At 35.2% G+C, this 20153-nt stretch overlaps 1 pseudogene; it reads right to left on the reverse strand.

Moving 5' to 3' along the window:
- Positions 1-14089: 14089 nt before the first annotated feature.
- Positions 14090-15884, reverse strand: LOC149213533 (WUSCHEL-related homeobox 8-like; annotated as a pseudogene).
- Between the last annotated feature and the right edge of the window lie 4269 nt (positions 15885-20153).

Genomic DNA, 20153 nt, shown 5'->3' on the forward strand with positions numbered 1-20153 from the left:
ATAATCTATGGGCACTAATTTCAAGACCCATAAATGAGATCAAAATCATAATGTGAAGCATCATACAATATTAGGCATAATATTAGGATCTAATTACAAATGTGTTCTCTATAACAAAGAGCATGAGAACCCCAAAATATCTCTTGAGTTCTCAAGAAGGATTTTAAGAAGAAAGAGGAAGAAAAACCATGTAGTATCAAGTATACGTATTCATATCCATAACATAAATTAGTATCTCAAAATTGGATATAGAAGTTGAAATGACATATCCCAACTCTGAACAACTATCCAATTTCAAGTATATTTTCCATTACTACAACCACAAGAATACATGGTTTTCAATTTTGAATTCCCTTTCTCGCTTCTTATTATTTTCATAAATTTGTTGTCTATCTTGGTAAGCCTTCAAATTCTATTTTTTGTTAAGTGCTCTTCCATTTCCCTTAGTAAACATAGACCAATAATGGCCCTGGAAATAGGAAAATCCCAGCTTGCTAGTGTGTTGCATTTCCTACCATATAAGGCTTAAAACAAGAACATCTCCAAGTATTATGGTATATATTATTATAATAAAAATCCACTAGTGTTATAGACATTTTTGTGCCTAACAGCATGAAGCACGAAATGTCAATAATCTAAGGGATCCAAAGTCCCTAAACATGTTGTTCCTACCCCTAGAGGAACAAGGTCAGCAAACCACAGCACTGAAAATCAGTTCTCCACCTGAAAACACTCAAAAACAAGCTATTTCTGGATCATGTCAACTGCTCCACTGAGCATCTGCGCTGAATGTCAACTGCTCCACTCTGTACCTACGCTGAATGTTAAAAGAAATGAAGGCTACCTGCGCTGGGCGAGATTGGCCAAGTGGCACAGTCATTCTGCAAGGTGTCAAATGCCCAGGAAGCTTCCAAAATGACACTTGGATCAGGGAATTCGCCTTGTGATGAGTAAGAGGATCTAGATCTCCAAGTGGAAGCAAGAAACTCCAAGTGGACTCAAGAACTGAAGTATAACTGAAGTGGGACAGGACACTAGTCAGCTTCATGCCAAGCTCAAGCTGACTCATCCTTTCTCCAAATCTCCTATATATAGAGCTCTCTCATGAGATCTAAGGAGGCGGGAATTTTGTGCAAGTAAGGAAGTGTTGTTGGTTTGAGTATAGAACTATTGGGTGATTGCTTTGAAGGAGGTGAAGAGGAGATTTCTTTCTGCTGGGAGGTGTTGCTGGATTGGGCCTCTTATGGTTGTAACACTCTCAGAACTTTACTTCTTCCATTAATAAAAGCATTTGAGGTTATTCTATATACATGTGTCTTTGTGGTGTATTTATGCTTGTATATTTGATTTATTCTAATCCTTGAATCAGTTATGGATGTATGCTTCTTGTAGTGTCCTTTTCTTGGGCTTTTGCAAGATCTTTGTGTAGCTGGGCCAGTGAAAGAGCAAGGAGCTGGGAGCAAGCAGCAAAGAAGGAAGATTGGATCAACCATTAGAGGAAGACAACGGTTAGTGGATCCCTTTCTCCTCTCTCTTACATCTCATAAAGAAGTAATCTTGAATAGCTTTGTATTCAGTTGTTGCTGAGGTACTATCACCCTTAGAGTGGGATAGGGTCATTCCGTATTGGATACTTTTCCCAACAACAAATTGGCGACTCCGCTGGGGATCGTATCGTGTTGGTTGTTTGTGTTTTTTGCTATTCATTTCATAAACAAAGGGAGTAACGAATCGAACTGTGTTTGAATCTTTCAAATACAAAGTAGAGGGCAGCTACTATAGCTCAGTTTCTGGGCAAGTTTATGATTTGAAGAGCTGATCCACAAGGACTCTAATAAGCTCTTAGTGATAGCTTTTCATCCTCCTTGTCATCCCTTAGTGTTTCCTTGACTGATAGCTTCTGATTTGAGCAAAAACTGTGAATTTTTTAGCAATCTGTGACCCGGAAACCAAGAGAAACGAAAGTTTCGTTCTTCAGTGCAGGTTGTACAAAGGCTGTCTGCATTTCAGCGCAGTTCCCGAAGGGGCTACCTGCACTGGAGGTCAAACAGACAGTGTCCCACCTGCGGTGGACCAGTCTTGCCTTGTGCTACTGGGGTTTCCTGCTGTTTCTTGCCCTGTTTTCACTCTTGTTTTTGCTGTTTGTTACGAGTCAGTGTGCCTATCTGAAACCAACTTTCCTTGTCACTATTCTGCCTCGGTTGTATAAAGAAACTGTGTTTGTTCTTTGTGTATTTCTTGTACATTTACAGTTTCCCATAACGAAAGTGAACTAGTCTTGCTGTGGCCTCTTAGATCTAGACCTGTGATAAAGTGTCGTTTTGATCTTAAGAGTTAGTTTGTTTGCTGTTCATAGCTGATTGAGCTTTTGCTTTCGTCATATGGTTTGAATTTATACATTTCTAGTGTCGAAACAAGTAAATCTTAAGGTGTCTTTTGATTTTGGACAGGCTTGTTTGCTTTCACTTGAAATTGAATTCAAAATTATACAACAGCTTTCTTTTTGCATTACGCCAACATTAAGAAAGAGAAAAGAAATACTTGCATTGTGCATGTGCATTATGACAGTTTGCATGTCGATTTAGGAAAAAGTGCATTAGTGTGTGCTCTATGATCTGTGTGAAAAGATGTTGTCTTTCTTTTCCCTCAGTAGTTAAGATTTTCAAAGTTGAAAGATTGAAAAGCTTTCTTATCATCTTAGACTGCATTTAGGAGTGTTATCATACATCTCGTGGTGATCCATAAAGGCAAACTGCTAAACAAGATCAACCTTAAAATAAATTGAATTTACATAACAATGCATTGAAACATAACGCAAACACATAGAGGTCTAAGCTAGAGACGTGTTCCGGCGTCGTTAAACGTGATATCTTAGCGTTGAGTGGTTAGGTGATTCCTCCACGGTGAAGTGATAAGTATCAATACGGACTTGTGCTCCCACGTACCGTCGCGTATATATTGGGAGACCCCTATAGGAACAAAGCCTTTATCCAATAGGAAACCGTGTCGGCCGCCCTACTGATCGCAATGCAGTGAACACAGCATTCACGAAGATCGACCACTCGTACCGTAAAACGTATTCTGTGGTTTTGCGAAAAGTTTGGCACACCCTCTGCCTAGAACTCCAGAGCAGTTTCTTTTGGCCTTTTTCAAACTCTATAACTGAAAAAGTCCATCCGAGCATTTGTCACTTCGGGCTCGTCAAAACATCGAAGGAGACTAGAGTCATCTTTAGCTTTTTCTCGACTCTTAAAAAGTGAAAAAGCAAGTTGTGTCTAAGCGTCGTTATAAAATTTATTTTAAACAGAACATAATGACCTCCTATTCCCGCGTTGATCTTAAGTTGAGAACATGGAACGCCCTAACCAAGGAATTCCACATGATGGAAATCCTAGTCCATTCTCCTCTTGGGGAGAAGTTGGGGCGCCCCACATGGCCACATTGTCGCTTCCAGGACTGACAATTGGCCTGCCTATTTGGCTATTCTCAACCAATGTAGTTCAGACCACCATGGTTCCTGAACAGTCGAGTCAACAGTTAGATGAGTCTAGAGCTGCCCACCAGCCTTCAACTTCTTATAACTCTTCCTCCAGTCCTTCATCTTCGCAAGGCAGAGCCAGCAAAAGCCAAGCTCCCATGGAGAAGAAGGAGAAGAAGAAGAAGGAGCCTAAGGCGACTGGGGGCAAGTAAAAGACATCTGACAAAAATCCACACACAGCACAGACCGGGCCTAAATCGCCATGTGTCATATGTAGAGGAGACCACTTACATAGAGATTGTCCCTGTATTCCCCGGATACTAAGGGACTGGTCCCCTCGTTTGCACAATTCGGGAGCGTCAACCTCTGATAACCATGTTGATTGCTTACCGTCAACCAGCGAAAGTGAAGGTTCAAGACAAAGAGGGGGAGCAAGATCTCCCTGCAGACTGTGTGAAGGCGATCACGCCATCCACCGTTGTCCCTTCTTAGACGAAGCGAAGAGAGTTTTGGAAGATCGCCCGGTTTCACCGTTGGGACTTCCTCCTGGATACAAAAAACTCGTGCCAAGTCCTTCGTTGGTTGAAAATACAGTTGGCCCGCTCAAATGGTCAGCTGAAGCGTCAGTCATTGAAAATGAACCTACTGAATCCAGACCAGACGAAAGTCTAAAGGTCGATACGGCAGTTGACCCGGTTCTTCCTTCAGAGGTTTCATCCTCAAATGACACTGTCACTGAAGATTCATCTTCAAATGACACCCTCACTGAAGAGAATAAGGATGACACCATCCAGATTCTTTTCATCAACACAGACTCTGATGAGCATCAGGGCAATGCGCCCATCCCTTTATCGCAGAAAGGAACATCGTCAAGGTCATATCCGGCCGTGTATTCGGTCCCACCACCAAGCAACCTGGTTGTGTCCTTTGATTGGAACCAACTAGGCAGACCCCGGTTACCAGCCAGTATACCATTCAGAATCATCGTCCAAATTTACAGGATGGTAATGGCTGGAACTATCATTGATGAAGGGGCATCTGTGAGTATCCTTTCCTCTATTGCTTGGAAAGCACTGGGTTCCCCAGAGCTTTTGCTTAAGATAAGAAATCTCTCGGGTTTTGATAAAGGAACCAGTCAACCGTTAGGGATCCTCCCCAATGTACCTGTTACATTGAAAGGGAAGACCGTTCAAATGAACGTGATGGTCGTTCAAGGACCCTTGGATTATAACCTATTCCTTGGACGAGACTATATATATTGCATGGGAGCTATAGTCTCCTCACTCTTTAGAGTAATGTGTTTTCCACACGAAGGAAGAATGGTCAAGCTCGTAGACCAACTTTCATTTCCGGGATCACGCATCGCAAGTAGTCAAATACCAACGCTCAATGGTCTATTCACTCAAGAAATGTCTCCACCTCCAGTCCTCCTTCCCGATGAGTGCGAGTGATTCGGAAAGATGGGACTGGAACCCAGGGGGCATGCATCCTGGTCTGCTTTGGGCAGAGGAAACCTTGGGTATAAGGTAGAATTTCCGCGAAAGAATGTGACTAGTCCGTACCCCGTCCGTGGATGGAAGAGGGGTTGTTCTAGAACAAAATTCTTTTGATAAGGTTACTTATCTGACAAAGGTCATTCACCATTGTCTACTTTGGTAGACAGTGCCGAAGAAAGAGATTGATTTGCGGCAGCAAATACAACCATCTTTGGGTAACCAGGAAGAGGCAAGCCTCACCCTTTAAAACAAATGTTTTATCGGATAAGTAGGGGCAGCCTTGAAATTGTACTTTATACCTGGGGGCATGCAAACCTTTTGGAGTGCAAGCTAGGGGCGGTTATTTATCTGTTTTTGAGATTAACCGTTTCCGAACTTGCATAAAGAAAGGATGTGGGGCAAAGGTCAAAATTTGCCAAATTAGGAGCATAGCTTCGTGAGATAAAGCTCCATAAAAAATAGCTATCTCACAGGAGACATTCTTATCTTATGACTGGTATAATCGAGCAGTTTTACCGCGGAATTTATGCTCGTTAAAAAATAGAAAAGCGAGATCCGAGCAGTTTTAGCGTCATAGTTCATGCGCGTTAAAAAATAAACATAAGCTTTTGAGCAAGTTTAAGCTCGTTAAAAAATGAACTTCCCGGTAAATAACCATTGTGATCGTAAATTTATTAGCCATAAAAAGCCTTGGTCGTGTGTGCACCCGCCACCTCCATTTCATTTGGCCTACCGTTCACCTCCATATGATTGTTTACCCATTTTGAGGAACAACTGCGAAGAGTGATTTCACTTAGCCATCCTTGTGACACTGCCGTGATTGGAAAATTCCAACCTGTACCTGGAATCTACTGCTATCCCTGTTTATCACTCGTTCCTCAAAAGACGAGTCTTCTTTGAGCTCTTTTCTCCTGACTCGTAAAATATGAAAAGTTTGCCGAGTTTTGGCCTTCCAGCTCGTTAAAGTGACCGGAAGAGCTATCCCTCCTCTAGATTTTAATCTTTTTGGACCTGAGGGATTATTGCACAAAACGATCGAGCGCTTGTTTTGTTCGGCTCGTTAAAACTATCGAAAACTCATCCCTTCTGTATTGTTTTATACTTTTTCGGACTTAAGGGATTAGATGACGAAAAAGGAATTTTGGAGTTAACTTTCTGTACCTTTTCAGACTCTCTAAAATTGAAAAGGACCAAGTTTTCCTTGTCGTTAGACTCGTTAAAATGATTAAATAGCGACAAACTTGTCTTTAGACGAGAACCAGTTTCCCTATCGCTAGGCTCATTAAAACATAGCGATGGGCTTGCCCGAAGGGCAGGTTATAGAACAAGCATATGTTATCCTCCTCAAGCTTGACAAAAATAAAAAGGTACTGGTCAGAAATGACTGGGCAAAAATTGGGAGAACCTCAAAGCTTTAATGGTAGCAAGTCGCTCTTGAACATGACACTTTGTCCTCCGTATCACATCGAGTTGGGTTATTTCATTCACTGGTCTCATCACTATGGTCCTCGCCAAACCATCCACATTTGGGGTAATGCTACCGATCCATCACATCAGTGTCGTTATATGTTCAAGAGATGTTGTTCAGAAAGAGTCAACCGTGTCCCATCCACTGCCGTACATTATCCTTCATCCACCCATGATCGCCACCCTGAATCATATTTCACAGATTGTTTTTCACCTCCACTAAAATCATTAGCTCCGTTCTGTGTCACTGATGTGGGATTCATTAAGGCCCTCCTTTGACGGATCACTTCTTGTCGACTTTTGCTCATTATCCAAGAAGTTGATCTAGGGACAAACCCCCCCAGTACCTTGAAGCATGCATGCCTCAATGGCAAGTTTCTCACTTCCGGCGACAGGTATACATTAATGACCTTCGACCAGAAGATTTTGCGTGGTGTTTGACGCCAAGTCCTTTATTCACACCACGTGAATTGTACTGCAGTACCTTGAGGGTCATCTTCATTATTGGTGATTCCTCTCGCGCTTGTTAACGGTTTACATTTTTGACCGGTAATCAAGCGATGTCTTTCCATGTTCGACTTCAGCGCAATTCTCACATGGATCGACTTGTACTTAGAGTGAAGATCGAACGAGTTTGAAGACCCCGGATCTAGTTTCATCCATCCGGGCTGCGATATATATTCAGGATATAAAGACATTTTGTTATGTACATCATTGCAGCAGATGATCATCCTACTCAAAGGATGATAATTTCAGCAGAGAATTGTCAGTCTACCATCAGACGATCGTCTGTTCTATGTACCAAAATGAATTTATAAAGCTGAGCATGGGAATGCCCGCCTCAGCTAGATCATGAAAGCAGAATGAAAAATAATGTATTGTATTGTATTTTACTACAGGGCACCTCTCAGCAATTGAATGAACTTCGGATCCTCCTGATAAAGAATTTCACCCGATAAACGACCTCATACTTTAGGGGGCAATTGTTATAGACATTTTTGTGCCTAACAGCATGAAGCACGAAATGTCAATAATCTAAGGGATCCAAAGTCCCTAAACATGTTGTTCCTACCCCTAGAGGAACAAGGTTAGCAAACCACAACACTGAAAATCAGTTCTCCACCTGAAAACACTCAAAAACAAGCTATTTCTGGATCATGTCAACTGCTCCACTGAGCATCTGCGCTAAATGTGAACTGCTCCACTCTGTACCTGTGCTAAATGTCAAAAGCAATGAAGGCTACCTGCGCTAGGCGAGATTGGCCAAGTGGCAGAGTCATTCTGCAAGGTGTCAAATGCCCAGGAAGCTTCCAAAATGACACTTGGATCAGGGAATTCGCCTTGTGATGAGTAAGAGGATCTAGATCTCCAAGTGGAAGCAAGAAACTCCAAGTGGACTCAAGAACTGAAGTATAACTAAAGTGGTAGAGGACACTAGTCAGCTTCATGCCAAGCTCAAGCTGACTCATCCTTTCTCCAAATCTCCTATATATAGAGCTCTCTCATGAGATCTAAGGACGTGGGAATTTTGTGCAAGTAAGGAAGTGCTGTTGGTTTGAGTATAGAACTATTGGGTGATTGCTTTGAAGGAGGTGAAGAGGAGATTTCTTTCTGCTGGGAGGTGTTGCTGGATTGGGCCTCTTATGGTTGTAACACTCTCAGAACTTTACTTCTTCCATTAATAAAATCATTTGAGGTTCTTCTATATACATGTGTCTTTGTGGTGTATTGATGCTTGTATATTTGATTTATTCTAATCCTTGAATCAATTATGGATGTATGCTTCTTGTAGTGTCCTTTTCTTGTGCTTTTTCAGGATCTTTGTGTAGCTGGGCCAGTGAAAGAGCAAGGAGCTGGGAGCAAGCAGCAAAGAAGGAAGATTGGATCAACCATTAGCGGAAGACAATGGTTAGTGGATCCCTTTCTCCTCTCTCTTACATCTCATAAAGAAGTAATCTTGAATAGCTTTGTATTCAGTTGTTGCTGAGGTACTATCACCCTTAGAGTGGGATAGGGTCATTCCGTATTGGATACTTTTCCCAACAACAACTAGTTGAAAATATTTTCCCCATTTCAATGTTTTCTCCGTCATGTACATCCTTAACATGTATTTATAACTTGATGTACTATTTCTATTTGACCATATCAATTTATATGGTAGGTTGCAATAAAATGTAAAATCAGTCACAAATCCCTTAAATAAACCAATGCAAAAATTAGATGTGAAATTGGTATCTCTATCTGAAATAATTCCCTTAGTAACACCATATAGGTTGACAATTTCCCTCATGTTAATCTTAGCAACATTGGTTGCCTTATGTGTTGACATCATTAAAGTGGAGTGTGGAGCCTTGTTGAGTACATCCACCACAACCATGATGGAATCATGTTTCTTTATTCATATTTGGCGGCTTTGTAATGAAATTTATGGAAATAATTTCCCATTTCCACTCAAGAATGGGTAGTGACTATATTAACCCCATTGGGTGCCTATGCCTACTTTTTTATATTTTGGAATTCCAAGCACCTGGCTATATAATCAACGACTTCTTTCTTCATACCTAGGTAAATGTTTTACTTTATGACTATTGATATTTTAATTTGATACCCTGGGTGCCCAAGATAAGGATATCTCTGCATTTCACTCAACACTAAATTTTTTAGCCCATTTCAATTCAATACATAAATCCTGCCTTTATACAAAGGAACTCCATCATTTTCCATTTTATGATCCCTATAATTTGTTTCACTTCACCTTGATATATGCTACTTTTTATTTCCATGTATTGCTAGTCCGACTTCCGAGCCTTTAATATTTTGATTTTTAATTTATGTTTTCATGTTTTTAACAAGCGTCAATGCATAGTTTCAATGTACCATCGTTCTTTTAAACAAATAAGAATAGGTCACCCAACAATGATACACTTGGCATGTTGTGTAGATATGTAGAGGGATAATTATGTAGCCAAGTGAGATGAGGAGATATCACAAGTAGATGTCGCATTTTTGGGTTGCCAAGTATCCCCTTTTTATGTGACACATGGTTGTTACATGGCATGATAGGTGATGTAGGTGAATCTAACCTAGGGTAACATGTTTACTAAAGGAGTTAGTTTCCTAAGTTAGGATTTATTATTTAATGTATTTTCCTATAGTTTTATTAGAGAATGAGGATTATTGTAAATAGGAGAAGGTTCAAGACTATTTTGGAAGGTTTGAGAGAATTGTGTATTAGTTAGCCCTTATCTAGGGATAAGGGATTGGATGAGAGATTTTATGGATCATGACAAATATTTTGGGAGTTAGTTTAGGATCTAGAACCTACTTGGGTTCTAATCCATTTGTATAAATTGAAGTGAGCCCATGAGGCATGGATGCATGTAGAAGTGTGTGAGTGAGTGTGAGGAATAAAGGCCAAGCATGAGGCAAATAGTTCTCCTATAAATATTTTATTATTATTATTATTATTATTATTGAGCATATTATCACCCTGTTATTATTATTATTGAGCATGTTATTATTATTATTGAGCATATTATCAGCCTGTGAACTCATATTATTAAGCATTTTATCAGCCTGTTATTTTGGATCACCCCTTTCAATGGGAAATTGTACTAAGAGGTAGACTTAAGCCATGAAAGCAAGTTATGCCTAATACAAATGCATATCTAGAGTTTTGTTTGACCTTGAAATTTTAGGGTTCGATGCTAAAAGTCAAATTTTAGGGCTGAATATCTAGTGCCTAAGTGTTATGGACCATATTGGGGATACAAATATCGTAACTCCTACATAAGTTCAAATTGTGAAAAGTTATGATGAAGAGGAGCACCGATATGTGGTGGGAATTAGTCATGAAATTCCATAAAACCAAAGGCGAAGCATAAATTACAAAGGGATATAGGCCATTAACAAGAGCCCAAAGTATTTAGCACCCAAGCGTAGAGCCTAAGTTCATAGGTAGTGGTCCCATGGTTGAGAAACAATAAAGGAGCTTAAGCAAGAGGAGTGTGGGGCGATCAGATTTCTGTGTTTTTGTAACAATCGTTTATAAAACTTACAAGATGTATTGGGTTTTGGTGGTATAGTCTAAAGTGTATGTAGATTGATGGGTCGATAGTTATGTTCTAGAGCACCATTAATTCATTCAAAGGTGATTTCTTCCAGCTCCAGAAAGTGGGGAATTTATGCAGTTAAGGCGGAAAGCAATAGGTGTATTGGTCGATAACTGTGGAGGAACACCATGGCAGAGATGTGGCTTGATTAGAGACAATCACAAGAAATGGCTAGGAGATATTTTACGATGGCCATCATTAAGTTTTCCCCTATTTTCTTACTTGGTAGTTTCTACTTTTTAAAGAAGAAATCAAATATGTTGTAATCATTTGGGCAACAGAACCTCCACATGCCTAGATAGTTAGTCAATTAGACAGCTGGGGCATTTCTGACATATTTTGTAACTATTGTTTCAAGCTTCCCCTCTCATTATAAATAGGGGGAAGAAACTCATTTTAAAGGTTCCCAATTATTGTTCCCAGAGGTCTAAAATTTTCTTTTTGCAAGTGTTTCCAGTTCTATGTATAGAAAGAGGTTTCAACTCTTGGTTCAACTTTTTGTTCAATGTTTTATTCATGAGGAGTTAATGCTTATAAAAATCACAGATTTGTTGGATCTATGATATGGAATTCGTTTTAAAAGGATTAATGAAGCGGATTTGGTGATTCCAAATAGATTAATGTGAAATATGTGTGGCCCTCTATTTTTCATTTCATGTATGTTTGTCTTCCTCTAAAATTGTGTAAAGAAGTTGCTGCTTTCATTCTCAAATTTTTAGATTTACTTATGTTATATGGTAGAAACGGTACCTGTGCACTTTCAAATTTACTAGTTTTATATTGTAGCCAACAATACCTGTGACATCACAGATCTACCAATGTTATTCTGTGACAAGATGTAGCTATGAAAATATAGAGCTAGAAACCTTAAAATGCACTCCACACTTTCTGCATTTCATCTCCTTATTCTTCCATAGTTTTGTTGGGATCGTTGCTTAATATTTTGTGTTATCCATCCCTCTACATTGAATTCATTTTCTTACAATATCTCTCACTCTCTCTCCATTTTCACTATAACAATGATTATAAAGCTACATTTTATTGTTTGTTGGCCACCATATCATGACATTTATCCTTGGGATGAGCAATATCTGCCTATGTGTGTGTGTGTGTGTGTGCTTAAGTCTACCTTGGTTAAGGGTGATTGAACCAAGTTCTGAATCAATCTATTTCCAATTATATTTTATATGGAGTGCAACAAAAATCTCAAAAAATCCTTAAAGCACTCCTCTAAGATGTCCTAGGAACTGAACCTATCCTCAACCTGGGGGTTGTCTATTGTAGCTACAACAAAAGGCATTACTAGAACATGAGGAGTAGATGTCCCTCTAGCCCTAGGAGAGACTCATTTGATGTTCTACTTAGGGTTGCTAGTTTTGAGTGGGATCTATTCATTCACTTTGTACACATAATGGTGCTATAGGAGGGGAATCCTCCTATGGAAACCATAGCAGAAGGAGGAAAAATATGTTGAAGAAAATCTTAATCTAGCTAACTAGAGCCTAAATCACTTATTTGGCGAGAGCTTTGAAAACACTTGTCTAAGGACCTCTTTTACATGATTTAAAGAAAAGGGTGAATTTCGAATATATAAAAATATTTATGATGTTTTCCTCATTCATATTTATAATGATGTTAAGTTAGCATGAGTCAAATGTGCTCTCTATTTTATTTATATTTCATCTATATTAATGTCCTAAGAAACATTTGCTTATGTAGATATTTTTTCATATTTAATGATATTGATAAGCTAGAGGACCACTTTGATATTGTTAACATTTTTAACATACCATTTGTTTCAAATTCAACTTTTCTTCTAAACAAAAAACAATTGTGATGCATGGTAGGGATTATCATCACTTTTAGCTTGTTTTGACCCAGATAAGAAAACAAATCAAGACTTTTCTTTTATATCTTTTGATATAAGACTACAAGTAGATGTATTAATGAAACTTAGCTTAAAAGGATCATAAGAAAGATAATGTATTTGATAGAGAGATCAATACAATAGAGTATAAGAAGCAAATCATGCTTAGACTAGAAAATTATAGAAAATAAAAAAATCAATAATTCCTTTAACCATATTCATCATTTGGAAGTAGGAAGTATCGAAATATTATAGCTTTTTAAGGTCTAGACTAGCCAATTATAGAAGATAGAAAATCAATAATTCCTTTAACCATATTCATCATTAGGAAGTAGGAAGTATGGAAATATTATAGCTTTTACAGGATTCATTGTAGATGAGGATGATCAAGGATTCATTCTAAAAAAAATCATTGCTTAAAAACAATTGCTTCTCTACCTATACTAGTTTTGGGTGGATTCAAACCACTACTATTAGATATTGAGCTTCATTGTAGATGAAGATAATCAAAGATTCATTGCAAAAAAAGTATTGCTTAAAAACAATTGGTTTTCTAGCTATATTAGTTTTGGTGGCATTCAAACCACTACTATTATATATTGGATCTATTTCTAGAAAAAATACCTTAACAATATACCTATTCATAAATTATTCTATATTAAAAAAACTACAATACAACCATTCTATTGAAAAAATCGAAAAGTCTAACTAAAAAAATATCAAATTTAAAAAATATATATAAATAAATTAAAAATATGATATCTTAAAAATAAGATAATTATAAGTTTGATCTTATCCATTTTACCAATATGCAAAACTCACTGCATATTTCCATTTAATTTAGTTTATACTTATAATACAATGTTAAAACAACTATCTTGTTTCAATACTCCCTTTCACGAAGTTGGGTTTTTAAAGCATGATGTGTGATTTAGTTAAATAAAAAATATTCCACATGGTAACTATTTTCCGTTGAAGGAAATAATAACTTATATGGTTGCAAAATCGTTTTTTTAGCAGAGTCTATTCTAGTTTTGATAAAGTAAAATCCAATACGATTATTAAATTCAGAAGAAAATGACCCCCCAAATAAACAACATAAAACCATGATTCAAAGATAACATAACAATCCTCAGTTTATATCGGCACAACAAGCTACACATTCGTAACATATTGGAGAATGAAGTGCGGTGGACTCCATGTTTTTATTGAATAAAATAAAAACACGAAACAATTTCCATTTTATAGAAAGTGCAGTGATCTCCACGACAACCACTTCCATATTTATTTTAGATAAAAGTGCAGTGATCTCCACCACAACCACTTCCATATTTATTGTAGATAAAAGTGCAGTGATCTCCACTTTTTTATTGAAATGAAGGGCGTGATGTAAGATCATAAACACGCTAAGGAAGGACATATAACAAGGCCACAAATTAACAGGGAATATCAAATATAAGGCCAGCTCTGACACAGAGTTTGACAAATCCAATAGAAGCAATGTATGCAAATATAATACCAGGAGTCAACCTAGAATTTGCTCTATCCTACATAACGAACAGTATGCAATTCAAAATCGAATCAAGAATGGAAATCCAGCATCCACGAGTATCGATACGCAATTCCAGATCGAACCAAAACAACAACACCAACATTGATGAATACCGTTTCATATCTGGAAAATTGAATAAACAATGTTAAAAGCAATAAACAATGTTAAAAGCACAGCAGTGAAGTTAAATATTTTAAAAACTTCTCAAAATATAGCAGTATGAAAATCTGTGTGGCATTATGCATACCAGGTAATACATAGCTCCATTCTGCAGACATTCCATGGTGAACCCCCATTCATTCAGTAAAATCGGTTGGCCTGTGGAGTGAAGCAAAACTGCATCTTCCCCGAACATAGCCTTAACGTTTATCGGTCCCACGGGAACCTGACCTGGAACATTATTTATGACTACAGTTATTGAGCGACCGTACATCAACTCCTCGCCAATCCCTGCAGAGAAATATTCTGAGACATATATATATTACATCACAGGAAAAATATTAGTTGTCTAAATGGCATTTGTCAAGTAACTTTTAGGTGTTTGTTATGGAATCGAAAAACAAATATGTAGCCACAGAAATAATCAGGGAACCAATCTACAAAATTGAAAGGCCTTTTAGGTGCTTCTGCTAATTAGGTTATATATATATAGGATTTCAAAGTTTGTTCAAAATCTGAAGCGAGAGGCATATTCAGATGTACATATGAAAATAGTGTTTTGGTGGTGTCAATACATGTACCTTCATTAAATATTCGTCCTCTTGCTGCTGTAGTTGCTACTGCATTAGTGTAACTGCATTGATCATTACTTATTCCTCCATTCATTGGTAAATGATAATCGCCTCGATGATAGGAAAACTGAGCAGGTCGCACAACAGAGAGTAGGTTTCACCACCGTTGCCTAACGAATTCGCTGTCGTGTCAGAAACCCTGATGATTTCTTTTGACTGACCAGTCTTCCTCTTTTCTGAGACAGATTTAGAGGTCTCTCCAGAGTGAAGCTGGCGTTGTCGTTGCTTGGTTCTGGCTTTTTTGTTCTGAAACCAGTAGAAGACACTAGCGTCCCGAATTTCTCCAAAATCTTGCAGCTGAGCTCTGATTCTTTTTATTTCCTCTGTGGTAGGGTTTGTCACCCCAGAGTTAAAGATGGACTGTAATATCTGAATCTGTTCTGGTTTTGGATTCCATCTGGGCTTTGATTCCTGCTGACTCCTTTCCTCATTCTCTGATGATATGCCTGCACAAAATACAGCTTTCAGAATTTGTTCCACACATTCTAATTAGATTTAAAACAATGTTCAGGTGAACACATATTATTGAGCATTTTGTCGGCCCGTTAATTCGGCTCACCCTTGAAAGCAGTGGGAAATTCTATTGACTGGCAGACTTAAACCACGAAAGCAAGTTATGTCTGATCAAAACGCGTATCCAGAGTTTAGTTTGACCCTGAAATTTCCGTATTCGAAGCTAAAAATCAAATTTCATTCCACCAAATCCCGTTGCTATTAAAGGATTTGTGTATAGCTACAACGGGATTCTCTTGTTCATCTAAAGAATGTTCGATCTCTATTACTGAATATGGGACATAAAACGTTATACTGCATTTATCATTCGCTGAAGTCGTATTCTTTCGCCTCCATATTTGATCTCCATTTATAGGAGGTGGACAAGGAAAGAGCGGGCGCTTTAATCTCGAAAGATTTCGGCCACAACAATAATCTTTTGATTATTGTTATCACAATGATGCTATAACAAACATAGGAGGAGGAGGTTAGAGTTACACTGTATGGTTACCTTCACAAGATTGTCTCTGGCCGGAAATCGCTGAAGGATTTGAAGCTTCACCCCATTGACTCTGAGATCTTGAGGGATTTGCCGTGAACATACTGGGCCAACGGATGTTCGGATTCATATTGGCCGGAAGGAGGACTCTTCCAGCTTCAACAATTGAAACTGAAATACCTACAAATCACAAGAACCTCAAAGCAGGTTTCAGATTAGCCGCTGCTGTTAAACGGAGGGCGTCAGTCAACATCAATCATGCTTATCACAATTCCTAATTTGTGAGAAGCACAAATCTATATATTATATAGCAGAAATAATTATATAATCCATATTTATTTGGATAAGTCTATTTTTCATGATTTATTATGGAGAGAATGAAAATTTGTGATTTTTTTTATTATAACACAGGGAAAGTAACATAATAGTAGGAAATTATTATAAATTTTACATTAAAAACTTGTAATTTTTTTTATTTAATAATATATTCTAAAAAATATTAATATATTTAGATTTTTTAATGAAAAAAATATATAAATGATAATATATAAATTTAATGATTTAATATAAAATTTTACTAAAATATTATTAAATAAAAAATTCAAGCACATAAAGTTTATATAAGTATTTAATATATTATAAAAAAACAATTATGTAAATATATAAAATTTAAAAAGATTATGAAAATAAATATATAAATTAAGTAGATATATAGCTGTTCTTTTGAATTCTACTATTTGAAAATTGTAAGTGTTAATGATGATTTTTTTTGGAGTATTATAAATATTAATAAAATTCTATTACATATTTTTTTTTCTTATTTCCTTATATAGAGAGAGTGTTTTTCTTCCTTAATAAACTAAAGCTTTATATTAATAAAAAAATAGATTTATATGAATTTAGATAGATTTTAATTGTAACCATAGAAGATGCATCTTCTTTTTAGCAAACTACGCAAGTCAATCAGACCAATACAATCTTGAATCCCATTAAAGCTAAAGACAAAGACCCCATCCCATATTACATGCCAAAGACAGAATTGCCCTATAACATTATCCAATAGTGTGAAGCCCCATAACTCACCATTGAACCTAGAGAATGAGGACTAAAGAGAGAGAATTTAATGGGCTATTTAAGTTATTTGGTGATGTGAAATATGAGGAGAACTTACTTAGAGTCGTTGACTATTTTGAAATACATGTAAGATGTCATTAAACCAAATTAGCTAGGCCAATTATTTGACTTCACTCCATATTCGAATTGGGTTAAGTTAGATTCCTCAAAATTTAATTGTTCGATATCTCATGTAACATCCTTGAAATAATGAGAAGTTTGTCAGTTGTACCTTGCATGAAAATAAGGATCTTGTAAAAGTTGTACGGAAAGATAAACACGTGAATATGTTATATTGCAAAAGTTGTACGAAACAATAAGTTGTACGAAACAATAAACACGTGACTATCTTATAGAGTATTGAATGCCATTTATGTTTGGATATAAAGAAACTTGTAAATGTAAACTTTTCATGGAATAGTAAAAGGCTGACCATGTTACAAGTATTTAATGCCCTATGTGTTTGTATCTAATCAATGTTGTAAAAGTATTGAGGAGGAATAACGCATCTATATATTGAGCATTAATGTAGGTTTGTTATAACTTATCCTCATAAAAATACAAAAAATTTGATGTTTTGATAATAATAATTATATGTAATCATATTTGCACATATCTAAGTAGCCCCTTCCCCAATGAGATATTAGGGTTTTAATATATGTCTAATTCTCATTACGTGAATAAATATTTTTTCATCTAAATACATATTTCACTATTTTTGATAATGTTAAGGTTAATAAAAACATTATCATAAATGTTTTGATTCCCATATTTGGAAATCAACCTCATGGAAAAGTATAACAAGAATTATATGCATCTAAAAATTACAATTTCTATAAGAATTTGGAACAACTTTTAAATGCAAGGCATTTATTTTCTTCTTCCAATCCAAATATTTTTGTCTTTCATTAATCCCTAATCACTTTCTTACTAAGATTTAAAATAGGAGCTATCATTTGGCCATCAACTTGTTGAACTTCACTGGCATATAGTTAATTTCTATAAAAAAATTTATCTTTCATAAATCCGTAATCACTTTGTTACTAAGATTTAAAATAGGAGTCATCATTTGGCCATCAACCCTTTGCCCTGCACTAGAAAGACATATAATAATTTTTATATGAATTTATGTTCAAATAAAAAATTACATGTCCAACTTCATTAAATTTGAAATGAAAAGAATTCCATTTCTTTTTTTAATTTAAAATGTAAGGAAATTTTTAATAATATATTCTAATCTTTCTTAATATGATTTTTATTTTAATAATTATTTAAAAATATGAAAATTATGGCATATCGATTTATCAAAAAAGCTTATTATTTTTGTTTAATGCATTTTTATGATCATTGAATTCATTCGTGCATATATTACATATTTATCAAAATTATGATTTAGTAGTGGGTATTGTGAAGAAAATGCTAAGTTGTGGTGGATTATTATTCTCTTCATAAGAGAGGTGATTGCAATTCGATTCAACTCCATCCTCTTGCTATTTGGATTTATAAACAACATTTATCAATATTCCTTATCTTATAAGCAAACTAATATAATCTATAAGAACTAATAACAGACATAAAATAATTTAATATATTTTAGACACTAACAAAATAACTTAATTCATTTAATTTCATACTTATATAACAAGAAAAATAAATTCATATAAAAAAACCATTTTGCTATTAGGTGGAATATGACATTTTTATTGTAAAAATCAAACATTAAATTTATGATGTTTATTTTATATTAGAGAAATTGAAATGCAAATTAAAAATAATGTTCATTTTACAAATTAGAGATTCATATAGTTTAATTACTTTTATTATACTCCTTATAGTTTATATATTATGTAATTCTCACCTAATATTATTCACTTGTTGATTTAATTATTTTAGAATAAATAAAATAATAAAATATTTTCACAATTCTCGAGTAAGCTTGAATTTTAAAAATTTACCGCAAATTCTCAATGTGGTCATTGCATGTACAAAACTGTTTTCATTTTCACATCACATATATATGATTTTCCTTCCATATATTTTCAAATATATTTGATAAAAAAAAATATTGTTTACAAAACCCATATAAGCTTATTATTGTATTTATATTTAACCATTCAACATTATATTTTTTTATATTTTTGAATTTAATGTAGCATATAATTATTAATACATTTATATTATTATTATTAATTTTATATTATTATTAAAATATGTATTTTTCATTATTTAAGGAATATGTATATATTTATTTTAATAATATTCAGGTTTAGAAAATAATATGATAAGAATTGATTTTTTCACAATTCATTTGTAAAATAACTAGTATAGATCCATTTTAAGCACAAATCTAAAGGATCAAATTTATTTAGATGCAAACTCTTTTTAGAGTGCAAAATTTGAAAAAGAATTGCGTTTCTCTTATCCATCTCACACAATTTTTTTTACATCTAATTACCTTACATAAAATTACAGACAAGTAACTAAGCTTGCATAACATATTCATTTTTTATTTTTTATTATAACTTACATTGCCTTTCTATTTAGAGATCATTTTATTTTTGTTTTTCTTGTCAACTCCAAACCAAAAGTACACATTCTCTCATACTGAATTGTAAAATGAGCATCTCAACGCAATCATTTTATGTATGAAAGTGTGAAATAACTTCTCTTTTTACATAAAGGAATAACTTATTTTAATTTAACAATGTCTGAGTTTTCAGCAAAGTTTAATCATTCAAATTGAAGTAATGCCTTTTCCAATTTGATTTCTATATATATATATAAAATGTTAAAAAAAAATTGTAAATACAAAAACAAATTTAAAAGCAGTTTGTACGAAAACAGAAAAACAATATTCATGCATATATATTACTACTATCTTTTTTTTGGCTGGTGGGAAATGTCCAGGGACATTGAACTTCCAATCACTTGGATACACAAGGGCTTGCCAATATGTTTTTTTCCAATTAGACTTCCACCCGTAAACATAAATCTATACCGCTATCACATATATATTTTTTATCAAATATTTTTATAATATTATAAATATAATTTCTCTTATATAAAAAAATATATTAGTTTTATAAATATCTTTACATTTAAAGAAATATATATTTAAAATTATATAAATTTGAAAAACATGTGATAAGAAAATCACCCGTGTCACAAACCTCAACTCGTCTATAATAGGGGGAAACATTTTGAAGCTTCCAACATTCCAAAAGGTAAATATTCCAACATTCGGAAGCTTTCTATATGATTGACAGAACATGATTGAATTATAAGA

This window comes from Pinus tabuliformis, chromosome 1_1, assembly GCF_031772625.1.
Source record: "Pinus tabuliformis cultivar Carrire ecotype Pingquan chromosome 1_1, CPIR1, whole genome shotgun sequence".
Taxonomy (NCBI): Eukaryota; Viridiplantae; Streptophyta; class Pinopsida; order Pinales; family Pinaceae; genus Pinus; species Pinus tabuliformis.